We start from the raw sequence: 12,562 nt of genomic DNA, 5'->3' as shown, positions 1-12,562 counted from the left end.
TGGCGACAATTGTAATTACCTTAGATGAGATTGCCTGTAATGTAATTATGCTTCCTTCATCAGCCTGCGCTGGACTTGTGGAATACAACAGAAGATGCCTCCAATTACTGAGAGGTTAAGCAGAGCGTCATATTGCCTCACAAATCATGTGTGTTACTGTATAGGATTTTAAAAATTATGTAGGGAGCTGAAGTAATTGTCCTGTAAAGCAGCTTTTCTGATCCAAAGATGTTCCTGTGTATGCTATATAGAGTGAGATGGCTACATTCCAGAGCTGTTTTTTTTTATTTGAATAAAAAAACTATTTTTAAGGACTTGACAGAGAGGGCCAATAGTAAACTGTATTTCCGCACTGTTTTGTTACTACTTACTGTTTATAAATAGTGATGGCATCTTAAAAGAGATTTTTGTAAAAAAAAAATACAATACACAGTAAAGTTTAACTTTATTTTTTTATGATTGGAAAATTTACAGTTTCTAAAAGTAACACAATAAATAACAGGAGGTAATTTTAAAATCCTAGTCTTTATGATAGATGGAGCTATAATTAATACCTAAGGAGTCAGCTGCCTTACTCCAATAATGCCTCTCTCTATTTTCCAATTAACACATGGAGAACTTTAAAAATTTTCAATTGGAAGCCCAGCCTCTAAACAGGACAAGTCTGCCAAACGTACTGCAAACACATGTAGTTTAGGAGAAATGGCACATACTGGAAATCCACCCCAATCTTATTAACTTTTGCATTGCTCTCATTAAAAATAGAGCTGCTTACGGGTTCTTCCTTCTGAAGCATATGAAACATAGAACTTGGAAATGTGCCCTTTTGAAAAACTTATTCCTGTATTCACAAACCAGATGGTGCACATCAAATGCATCCTGACTTCCTAATGAAATAAAAAAAAAAAAAAAAAAAAAAAGGATTCCTATTGTGTTCTTTAATAAGATTAACGCATCCTCAATTGCAACTTCTGACAGATACTCCTGGAAAGTTAAACAACTTGCCAAACGCTGTCCTGCTGGCCCTGGACAGGAAGGCCTCAGCTGAGCTGAGGAGCTTTGGGCCATGCTGAGGGGCACCCTGCTTTTAATCCTTCCAAAGGAGGCTCTAGTAGAGGTGGAAGCCTTGCCACAGCGGCTGCTCACAAAGAAACCTTCTGTCTCTGAACATCAGAGACGAAGAGTCTGCTGTCTCATAAAAGGGCTAATCAAGCAAGAAAAAGACAGTCTCTCTCCCTCTCTCTCTCTCCTCTCCCTCTCTCTTTCTCTCTCCTCTCTGTCTGCCTCCCGCCCTCCGGTCCACTGCGTAGTCTAGCCATCAAGGTGCTAGGATGCTCTCATCACTAACGCCACCAATAAAAACCTAATTTTAGGCACATTTGTATGTGACACTCATGATTTTGAAACACCAGTAAAAGTGTATCCAAGCCAATGAAATGAAGTTGGATTCTTCCAACAATTAGAGAAGAGTATAATGTTGCTTACCTTGGAGAAGGTTGGCTTGTGTGGTCAAAAGTCTGAAAAAAGAAAAGAAAGATGGATTAATTTTCTATTATTCTGACTTTTGCCACCATGATACTGTATTAAATACGGCTGTGGTATGTCTATTAATTTAGTAAATCCACGTGCCATTTTCTCTTGCCTGAAGTAATAGAATGGTGTAAGGCAAGCTGGATTCTGACCTGAATCCAACTGCTGTATTTAGTTCCTCTATTAAGTTAGGAATATGTTCGGCCAAGGAAAAGCATCCTCTTGAATAAAAAACTGTGGCAGAGTAGACACTGTAGCTGTCAAACATTATTATTTTCTTTAACTTTCAACAACTTGAAGATCTCTGGTCCACTCTGTCTTATTTTATCTCCCTACACAGATGAGAATATTTTTTCTTCATGCTGAAACACCCTGTGTCATGAAATGCAACATCGTATCTCATTTTTCTTCATGAACTGCTCTAATTTAACAGTTGGGCTGGAAGAGCACACATTAGGATCAGTCATATAACACCCTGCATTTGGAAATAACAAGTTGGAAGCTTCACATCCTACAAAATAAATCAGTTACACTATCAATTCTATAAGCCTAAGTGTCTGAAAATTGAAGGAAGGTATTTTGAACAGCATCGTGCAAAAGCTGTTGCTGAGTTAGGTGTTCAGTTAAGCTGAACATCATGTCATGTTCCTAGTTTCCTGGGCCGAAAGCATTTATTTTACATTTTAAATATGCATACCTTCTAACTTGGACTAGAAACACTTAATTTAAAATAACACTACCACCACCAGGTGATGCAGTATAGGGTTGATCAATACTTCAAGATTTGAAAAAATTTCCCCAAATGTCACACAATTCCCCGGGACCAGGAGCTTTTCCTTCCTTTAAGGTATGACTCTTTTTCCTCTTGATGTTTTGCCATTAAAAAAAGAAAAAGACAAAGAAAAAGAAAACTATTTAACAAACCACTACCAAATCAATCTAAAGGTTAGCATTCTTTTTATTTCAGTGCTCCTTCTTAATGGGCAAAAATTGATTGATTAGCTCACCTAGAACATTCTTAGCCTTAGGGCAGAAAGAGTGCTTTGTACACAACAGTGGACTGGATTTTAAAGAGAAAAAGAAAATCAACATTCAGGAATACAGGAAAGTTCAAAAAGGGAAGGAAATAGAAAAAGCAAGTTCTGAAAGTGTATTAAAATTCTTATATAAATATATATATATATTCTCATATATATATGGCATGTATGTGTATATATATACACACACACATAGACAACAGAATATTAACCATAAAAATAAATGAGATCTTGCTATTTGTTTTGGTTTTTTATTAATATTAAATTTATTGTCAAATTGGTTTCCATGCAACACCCAGTGCTCATCCCAACAGGTGCCCTCCTCAATGCCCATCAGATCTTGCTATTTGTGACAACATGGATGGACCTAGAGGATATTACACTAAGTGAAATAATTCAGATGTAGAAATATCAAATGATTTCACTTACATGTGGAATATAAAATATAAAACAAACAAACACACACAAAAAGCAAACAGACTTAAATACAGAGAACAAATTGGTGGTTGACAGAGGAGAAGGGGGTGGGGGACAGATGAAATAGATAAGGGGGATTAAAAGGTACAGACTTCTAGCTATAAACTAAATAAGTTATAGAGTTGAAAAGTAGAGCATAGGGAATATAGCCAATAATATTGTAATAACATTGTATGGTAATAGTGACTACATTTATTATGGTGAACACTGAGTAATGTATAGAATTATTGAATCAATGTTATATACCTGAAAGTAACATAACATTGTATGTCAATTATGCTTTAATAAAAAATGACTGACATTAACTAAGATATAATATCTGAAACATTTATTTAAAGTACATAAACAAAAAGTGATATATGGTGTTAGGGTCAAAATAGTGGTCACTTGGGTGATGGGAGGGGATGGCTAGAAGGTAGCACAGGTGTGGGAATTTCTAAGTTGTTGGCTATAGGAGTGTCTTCAGTTTGAGAAAATTCATTAAGTTGAATATTTATAATATGGTTTTATGTGTGAATATTATATTTGAGTAAAACAATTCTCTAATGTGAAAAAAAATGATATTCCATCTTAAAATACACATGCAATGAGTTTTAAGTTTGAAAAAAATAGTATTTAATTTATAAGTACAACTTGTACATTATTTGCAGATGTTTTTCCTTCTCCTTTATGATTTCCAGATATCTGACCTGCCCTAAACATTATTATGCTTTGGTAATCTATAAATCGCTGAAAAAGGAGAAAGTTTATGGAATATAGACACTAATTAATGTGGTCCTTATTCATTGTTTAACTCCAGGTAAAGTCATTGAGTCCTTGAAGTTTACAGTTGGAAGGACTTCAGAAAAAAAATTAGCCCAATCATTTCATTTTTTCAGGTGAAGCAGCTTTTATGCAGGAAGATTAACTAACTTCAGGATTATTTTACAAAAGGGGTGATGTGAAAGATTAATGGAAAATTTTAACTGTGATCTTAAATAATTCCCAGGTGTCTGCTTAATTTTTACCCCTTCTCAGTTCAGATAGAAATATCCACAAAAAGACCTATGTAAGTAAATACAATTAATCATAATCAATCATGTACTGTCTTGCATTTGCTTCGAAGCAAAATAGTGAAATGGACACATGGCATCCTGCTGGTTCTAATTTTCCATCAATTCATGAAACACTTCATGTTTTCCTTGTGACAGCACAAACCCTTCAGCTTCCTAGCATAATTAATGTTATGAAAGGCACTCATGTGCCCATAGACGTGCCATGAAGTTCCTGATACACATAGTTTACATAAATGATAATAAACGTATTATTAACACTTTCTATCAGCCTCAGGACGTTACTTCCTTTATCAATAAATGTTAGATTCAGACTAGATGATATATAGGAATCTAACAGAATGATATAATTAAGCTAAAACAAAAGGACTAGTATAAAGATGCCAACTTTAAATTTAAAACATATATAAAAATGTTGAAAACTGATTATCTCTCCTACGGCCATCATTTCACTGGAAAGGAAAACTTTAACACTAAAAGCATAGGAAGCACCTAATTTCAAAATAAAGACCACTTTTAACTTGAAAGAAAAACTTAGTAAAATACTGTATTATCCTTAAGTTTCCCATAGTGCTATAGATTCATAATAACTTGGTCACAAACCAGTGGTGGTCTATGAACTACGTTTTGGGAGCCACTGCTCTGAAATTCTTCTACAAAGAACTTAAGGGCAGCATTTCCCTGGGTTTATTTGATACAATGCTCATCCCCTGAGATGCTTCTAAATAAAGATTTCCTGGTTTTAGAACAAAAGGGTGTGGTGGTGGTTATGGGTGCCTCACAGTATAACCCCCTTTCATAAATTCTTAGTGAAAAATATTATAGATTTAGAGTTCTCTTGAAATAAGGCAAAATGTTAACTTAATTTCATCTATCATTTAAAAAATTATTTACCCCAGGAAACACAGTACCTGTGTTTCATTCTGCAAAACTAGTGTTCTGCAGACAAGCATTCCATGATTTTCCCTCAATCAGCACCACATCCTGACATGCCACTTATAGCTAACAGGCCCACCATTCTGCCATTCCCTAATGGTAACGTCGGAGGAATCTCTGACCTACACTCAAGAAATACTGGTGAAGTGAAATGGGGGTGAGCCAACACTGCAGGTGGCACCACAAGGCCAGTCCAGAATCAAGTCCTGGAGGAAGGTAGGTCTTCATAAGTGGGATGGTGCTCTCCCACCCCTATCAGGGCAAGCCATGTCTTCTAGGTCTTCTTTCTTCCCGATAATTTTGGGAAGTTCAGCTGTGTGTAAGGAGACCAAAATAACATTGGCTTAAACAACATAACTTCTATTTTTCTCTGGTATATACAATTACATTGTTCTGTGCAGTGGTTCTCAAAATGCGGCCCCAGGGAAGGACACCAGCATCACCTGGGAACTTGTTAGAAATGCCATTTTTTTCCTTTATAAAAAAAAGTTTATGTATTTATTTTGAGAGCAGGGGGAGGGGCAGAGAGGGAAGGAGAGAGAATCCTAAGCAGGCTCTGTGCTGTCAGTGCAGAACCCAACATGGGGCTCAAACTCATGAACTGTGAGATCATGACCAGAGCCAAAATCAGAAGTTGGACGCTCAACCGACTGAGCCACCCAGGCGCCCTGAAATGCAAATTTTTGAGATGCTTGCCTTAACTACTTAGAGGCTTGTCAAGCCCTCTGGGTGATTCTGATACAAAACTTCTAGGACCACTGGTTCAGAAATAGGCCTGGTAGAATGAGGACTCTGTACCAAGGGGTCTTCCAGGAACCCAGGCTCCTTCTCTCTCAATGCTTCATTCACTGTACCCTAAGATGATTCCATTGTACACATTAACCCAAATGACTTGTTACCATGATGCCTGTGCTTTCTTCCTCAGGAAGCATTTTTCCAAAGCAGGCTCCTTCTCTGAGTTCTCCAGTCATGGGTCTGTTTCAGACCCCATCAGCTGTACCCGGACTGGTGCAGTAGCCTCCTAATTACCTCTGTCTCGCCTACTGATTCTCTTCAACCTAGTCTACCCCCACCTAACTAGAAGAATTACTAATTTTTTTTATGTGACCTTTGTCTCTCACTAGACCATCATCTGATTCCCTAGTGGCAAAGCTTAAGCTCTTAAACTCTGCAATCCCTCATCCGGACACTTTCTGGATTTCAGTTACGGTAAACACCATTTCCAGAACAGACCACATTGTTTTGTCCTCCACACCTTTGTGCACACTATTCCCCTTGCTTAGAATGCCTGTGTTAGAACTCCTACATACATACACACACACACACACACACACACACACACACACCCTCAGACACACTTTTTCCAACCTTATTTTTCATTTGAAAAACACCCAGGCATTCCTCAAAATCTAACCTACACACCACTTTTGTTGGGTCTCTTGCAACTTCCCCAAGCTTGGCTCCTTGCTTCCCTGTGCTCTCATTGTAGGTACTCCTATTCTAGAATACTCATCAAATTGTATTGTAATTTTCTGTGTACACATCTGCCTCCCACATTAGATGGGAAGCTTCTTGGAAGCAGGCACTGTTACCTATTCAATAAACATTAAATGTCCACTTTGTGTTGGGAAGTTCATATCCTAAAGTATAGAGCTTAGGACAGTGTCAGGGTCCAATGGGTTCCACATAACGGCAGATTCAAAGCACAAATGAATGAATGTTTTCTGTAAATTCTCTCACTGATGTAATGATTGTAATTAACACCTATTTACAATATACCTGTGGATATCCCTGAGAAACATGTAAGTATCTCAGTTGTTAGTAACATGTTGGGTTTGGTAACTTCAGAAATGGGGAAGTATTTTCAAAGTACTGGCCTTTAAAAAGCAAAAGATGGAGAAGGAGGGGAATGAGAATCCCCCCTGGGATCAGGGCAAAAGAAGTGAAATTTCTACACTCAAGGCAAGGAATGTGTTTGTACCTGGGAAAATTGGGCAAAATGAGTCCTATAACGATTTCAGCTTTACAGAGAAACAAATATTATCCTTCCAAGTTTGTACGACTTAACAGCACCTGTCCCTCTTGCTGAGCAGGAGATGGTGAGTTATGTTGTCTATGCACTGATAAATTTAAATTTCCTCAGGCATAATTGACTGTGATGTCACTTCACCTTGAAATCATTTCTTTCAATTTTTTGAAAGAAAGGAGAATGTCCTAACATTTGAAGCTTTTCTTCCGATTATTTAAAAAATGAAAGTCTTTTCAGGCAATTGTCCAAATCCAAGAGCTTAAATTAAAATGCTCATTTTCCAAATTTCTCATATAACTCTATTTGGATTGAGAATATAGATCTTCTCTTGAATAACCATGGGACAAAGAGGAGTGAATACTTCTGAAATTCCAGACTGAGTTAGAATCAAGGACACTTATCAGAGACGAGAAGTACTCCTGTGGGTCTCAGGAAGAGGCATATAGGCAAGTCAATCTTTTCATGATCTGTCCTGTGCCAAGACCTAGCTTCTTGTTTATTCCATCACTGAATGCTTTCTGGAAGGTTATGTTCATTATGGTACTTTGTCACTAATCTGATAAGAAAAACAATTAATGTGATTGCCAACATTGTCACTTTTCTTAATGAACCAAGCAATATATATATGTGCAGTTTTGATGCATAATTGTGGGATGTAAAGTATTATGGACTATATTTACAATTTGTCAGTTACAAAGCCACTATACAATGCACATAAAAAATGCTACAATCTTTTCATAATTTTCATGAAGGGCCCTTCTAGATGCAAATTTTTATTTATGTAATTTTCATAGGATGCAATTTGACGTAGTCTCCATCTCCTAAGTAAGGGGTTTGTTGTAAACACTCTATTTAGCTTGCAAGTACCATTCAGTTAAATGACTAATCACAGAAACTCAGTCCATGATCATTGACAAAAATGGTCACACTTACAGCTGAAATTAACACTGAGTAAAATAGATCTGCCTTTCACCCACACCCAGGAAGTCATTCACAGCAAAATGGCTCAACCATGACTTCCAAGTTTGTATGAGATACAATTAATCTGTGCTGTCTGAGTCAGAAAAAAAAATGCATATTTCGGTCCTGTTTTCCCACTCCAAGTACAGTTGAATGCAATGAAGGGGTATTGGTCCACAACAACAGGGCAGGACATTCTCTAAATGTGTTTAGATAAGATGTGCAAACTCTTTTTCACATTTTTCTTACCCACTAACCCTTCTCTTATGGCCTACCAAATATAAAGGTATTGATTTTTAATGAAATGTACTTATGAAACAATGATCATATTTTCCCAGCTCCCATTACCTTGATTTCAGAAATAACATCTAGTTCACGTTTGGGATTCACATTATAGCTAGACGACTCAGAAAATATCAGCAAGAGTGCCAGACAGTGGGTAATAATTGCTCCCCCATGGATTTCATCCTACCCCTGCACAGTTTATTATTTTATACTGACTAGTGTTGGGGTCTTTTGTCCTATTTTTACTACAGTTAAGTCTCTTTCCTGTTCTGTTTTCTACTGTGGCTCTCTCAAAAAGTCACTGTCCCCAGGTTCTCTCTCTTCTACATTTCTTATCAGTGTCAGTAGATAATCTTGCTTCTTCAAACCCAGAGACAGTAGAAGTCAATACATGGGAGCTCTCAACATCCTGAAACTTCCATACATCCACATCGCAGTCTTTATCCACACATTTATGTGTCTCTACCCATCCTCCCCTGCTTCTCTCCTGATACAATGAAAGAGGTATTTCTCCTATCATCTAAAGCTTTCAACTTTTAGTACATCTTTCCCGTGAATATCTCCAATCAAAAAACAAATGAAAACTTTCTATCAACCTTTTTAGTCCTTGTAACTCACACTTCTTTAAATAATTGCCTCCAATCCTCATTCTGTGTTAGCCAGTCCATAAAAAGGACCCTACAACAAACCATTTCTCCTGGCATTCATGTCCCTGTGTAGTTTCCTCTCTGTGAAGCTGAGAAGGACTTAGAACTTACTTTTTGGCTAGAAGAACGCAAAAAAGTTACATCATGTGACTTCTGAGGGTAGGTCAAAAGAAGTTTTGCACTTCCCACCTGGATCTCCTGTAACACTTGCTCTTAGGGAAGCTAGATGCCATATAAAGAGTCTAATCAACACGAGATTACTGTACTATTTCAAAACCCAAACTGGCTATGTGGAGAGGTGGAGTGGAGAAAGAGAACGATGTCCATCCAGCCCCCAGCAGTTCCTATCATCCCAGGTGAGGCATCCCCTGTGAGTGAAGGAAGTCCTCTTAGACATTTAGCCCAATAGAACCTTCAGATGACTGCAGTTCCAGTCAAGATCTGTCTGCAATTGTAGGAGAGAGATCCTGTATTAGTTTGTATTAGTTTCCTAGGAATACTGTAACAAAGTACCACAGATTGCATAACTTAGAAGAGCAGAAATTTATTCTCTCACAGTTCTGAAGGCTAGAAGTCTGAAATTAAGTGTCAGCACGGCCATACTCCCTCTGAGACTCTGCAAAGAATCCTTCCTTGCCTTTTCCTAGCTTCTGATGGTGGCCATCAATCTTTGGCATTCCTTGGATTACAGCTGCATCGATTCATTCTCTGCCTCTGTCATCACACGGCATTGCCCCTGTGTGTTTCTTTCCTCTTATAAGAATGTCAATCATATTGGATTAAAAGCCCACTCTACTCCAGGATGACCTCATCTTAACTATATCTATAAAGACCTTATTTCTAAGTAAGGTCACATTTTGAGGTACTTAGGATTAGGACTTCAATGTATGTTTTCGAGGGACACAATTCAGCTCATAACAGACCTCAATCTAGATCCCTCCAGCTGAACCCAGCCAACCCACAAAACCATGAGAGATAACAATAAATTGTGGTTTAAACCATTAAGTTTTAGGGTGGTGTGTCCCATAGCAATGGATAACCAAAATGCCTTTCTTTACAGAAATCATTTCAACTTAATGCAATCTGGCTTCTGCCAACACATTCTACTGACAAGGTCACAGTGACCTCCTTGGTTTTAACTCAAGGGACAGAGGTACCATTTCAGAAGGATGACATGGCCTATACATCTACTTCCCTTCCTCCCTGTAGTCCATCCAAATGACCAAAGCAATTGGGATATAAGAATAAATTCATCAAATCCCTGAAAAACAAAGAAAGGTGACATCAGCAGGCAGAAATTTGAAGTATTTCCTAGACTGAAAGCAGACAGAATTGGAAAGAAGATGCAAAAACACAGCCAGGGAACCCATAGCTCAAGAGGCCAAGCAGAAGGCCACTGAAATGGTGACACTTGCAGCCTCCTCAGAGCCCAGGGAAGAAACCAGGCTCTGAGTCGGCAAGATCACAAGGCTTTGCCAGGAGGCAGGATCAGAAGCCTCTCCTCTTTGTCACTCCCCCCCATGCAGAAGAGACATGCTCCTCCTTCATGTACAGTAGTTACAAAAATAAAGTGGGAGCTTTCCTTGGGGGTCTCCTACCTTGGGGGTTGGAATCAGAGGGGCAAGAGGCAGTGTCCACAATAAAGGCAGAACTCCACAGACAGGGAGAAAACAAATTCGAGAGGGGGCCAACAGCTTAACACAGGGGCAGGAGGCAATAAAGTGCTTCCTCTCATCCACTTACCCTTTCCCGCAGCCACAATCCAGGCAGGTGTGGTGCCCTCTGCTGTCCAGCCACCCTCACACCCTGAAGGAAACTGCCCTGAGGGGATCCTCATGTGATTAAGTCAGCCTATTCACTCATGATATCATTTCACTCCTGATAGTGCAGAAGTGTTTCAGAATGAGAGACACTTTTAATTCTGTGTTTCCCAACTTGGGCACTATTGATATTTGGGTCCAGACAATTCTTTGTTGTGGGATCTGTCTTGTGCATTGCAGGATGTAGGGCAAGGAACATCCTTATCTTCTACCCACAAGATGCCATTAAGTATGCCTCCACCACCCCCTCCCTGGGTTGTGACAACCAAAAATGTCTGTAGACATTGTCAAATCGCCTCCTTTGAGAATCAGTTCACGACTGACAAACCCTCTCTCTGGCTCTCTGCTTATTCCTAGGCACCAGAAAAGTCCATCCTTTAGGAAATACTGGTCAGGTCGAATTGTAACTGCCTTCTCAGCTCCTGCTCCCACTCTCTAAATTCTTCCAGGGACTTGACTTTCCTTCACAGACAGAGCCACGATAGAGGCATAGACTTGCAGACAACATCCAGATGTTGGTCTTCACACAGCACTTGCAAATGCCTGCGAGGGAAGCTCTCGGCACTCTTAAACATGTGATTTGTGGTTTCAAATACGTGCAGTTCTGTGCTAGCTCAGAACTTCTCCCTGAGTAAAGACCTGATGGAGCCCGGGGAGCATGGCTTACAAAAGAGGAAAGGTAGGAGTGGGAGGTTGAAAGGCTGGTACCAGAGATTTGACTCCTGAGAAGTGAAGTCAGTAGGGGGCGTAAACTATTCTCTGAAGGGTTGGGGTAGAGAAGAAAAAGGGCTAAAATTCTGCCCCTAGACAGTAGGCCTTGCTGAAATTTCATTTGAGCTAAATGCCAGGAAAGACGAGCCTTACCCACACTCCTGGAGATGAAGGGTAAGGTGGAAGGAACTCCTGGAGAGTGAGAAAAGAAACTTCATTGGGGTCATGGCCAGAGTCTGTAGGGGGATCCTTCTGGCAGGCCAACTCCCACTAGCGGGATTGGGAGTGTGTGTTGGGGGAGGGACAGGTGTAAGGAGAAGAGGCCCCTTAAACTCGGTGTTTCCATAGGCAATGGGGGAATTTCCTCATTAGTTAGGCCATCAGTCATCTTTCTTTAGTGTTTTCCTATGAAAGTCAATGCACACGTGTAACCTTCCAGTGGCTCTTTCCAGAAGGAACACATCTGTCCAGGTGAATCAACGTTGTCAGCTCAACTCTCATTAACTACAACAGCAAGCTCACTGCCATGCACACGGAGAAGGGGAAAGTGATCCAGGCATTTTACAATTTACCAAGATGTCAAAGTGGTACCTCTTAAAAAAAAACTGTTATTGCTTCACAGGAGCGGTCAGCAAACTCTAAGCCCACCATCTATTTTTGTAAATAAAATTTTATGGGAACACAGCCACACTCACATCATCTTTGGCTGCTTACAATGGCAGAATAGATTATTCTAGATTCTGGAAAGTCTGACGTATTAACTATCTTGCCCTTTACATAAAAAGCTTGCCAATGCAGCTCCAGGGTATTGATGGCCCATTTGTTTTTAATATTCCATCCAGTTGCCTGCTTTTCTTCTCTGTGCTTTAGCTGTACTTAAACAGAATGTGAAGTTTTCAATATAAGACTGATAGTTTTTGTAGAAGACCTATTTAGATTTCCTCACTTTTAAAAAAAATTAGTGCTTTCCAGAAAGGTCTGGAACGCGGCAGCACGGTGTAGTGTGGACCTGCAGGTCTGCAGGGATGTAAAGTGGAATGAAGAAAGATGAGACAAGGAGCGTCTGGATGGGAGGACT

At 39.3% G+C, this 12,562-nt stretch overlaps 1 protein-coding gene across 1 annotated transcript in view; it reads right to left on the bottom strand.

The window, feature by feature from the left end:
• Nucleotides 1-12,562, bottom strand: part of SEMA6D (semaphorin 6D) — a 575,796-nt gene that overhangs the window by 177,558 nt on the left and 385,676 nt on the right. The window contains exon 4 of the mRNA XM_040492593.1: nt 1,486-1,517. The gene's annotated coding sequence lies outside the window, so the exon portion shown is untranslated. The remainder of the gene's footprint in view (nt 1-1,485; nt 1,518-12,562) is intronic.

This window comes from Herpailurus yagouaroundi, unplaced genomic scaffold (genome assembly GCF_014898765.1).
Source record: "Herpailurus yagouaroundi ecotype Mexico unplaced genomic scaffold, PumYag 184, whole genome shotgun sequence".
NCBI classification, from domain to species: Eukaryota; Metazoa; Chordata; class Mammalia; order Carnivora; family Felidae; genus Herpailurus; species Herpailurus yagouaroundi.
Note: the sequence above shows the minus strand (reverse complement) of the source record. Positions and strands in the feature narration are given on the sequence as shown.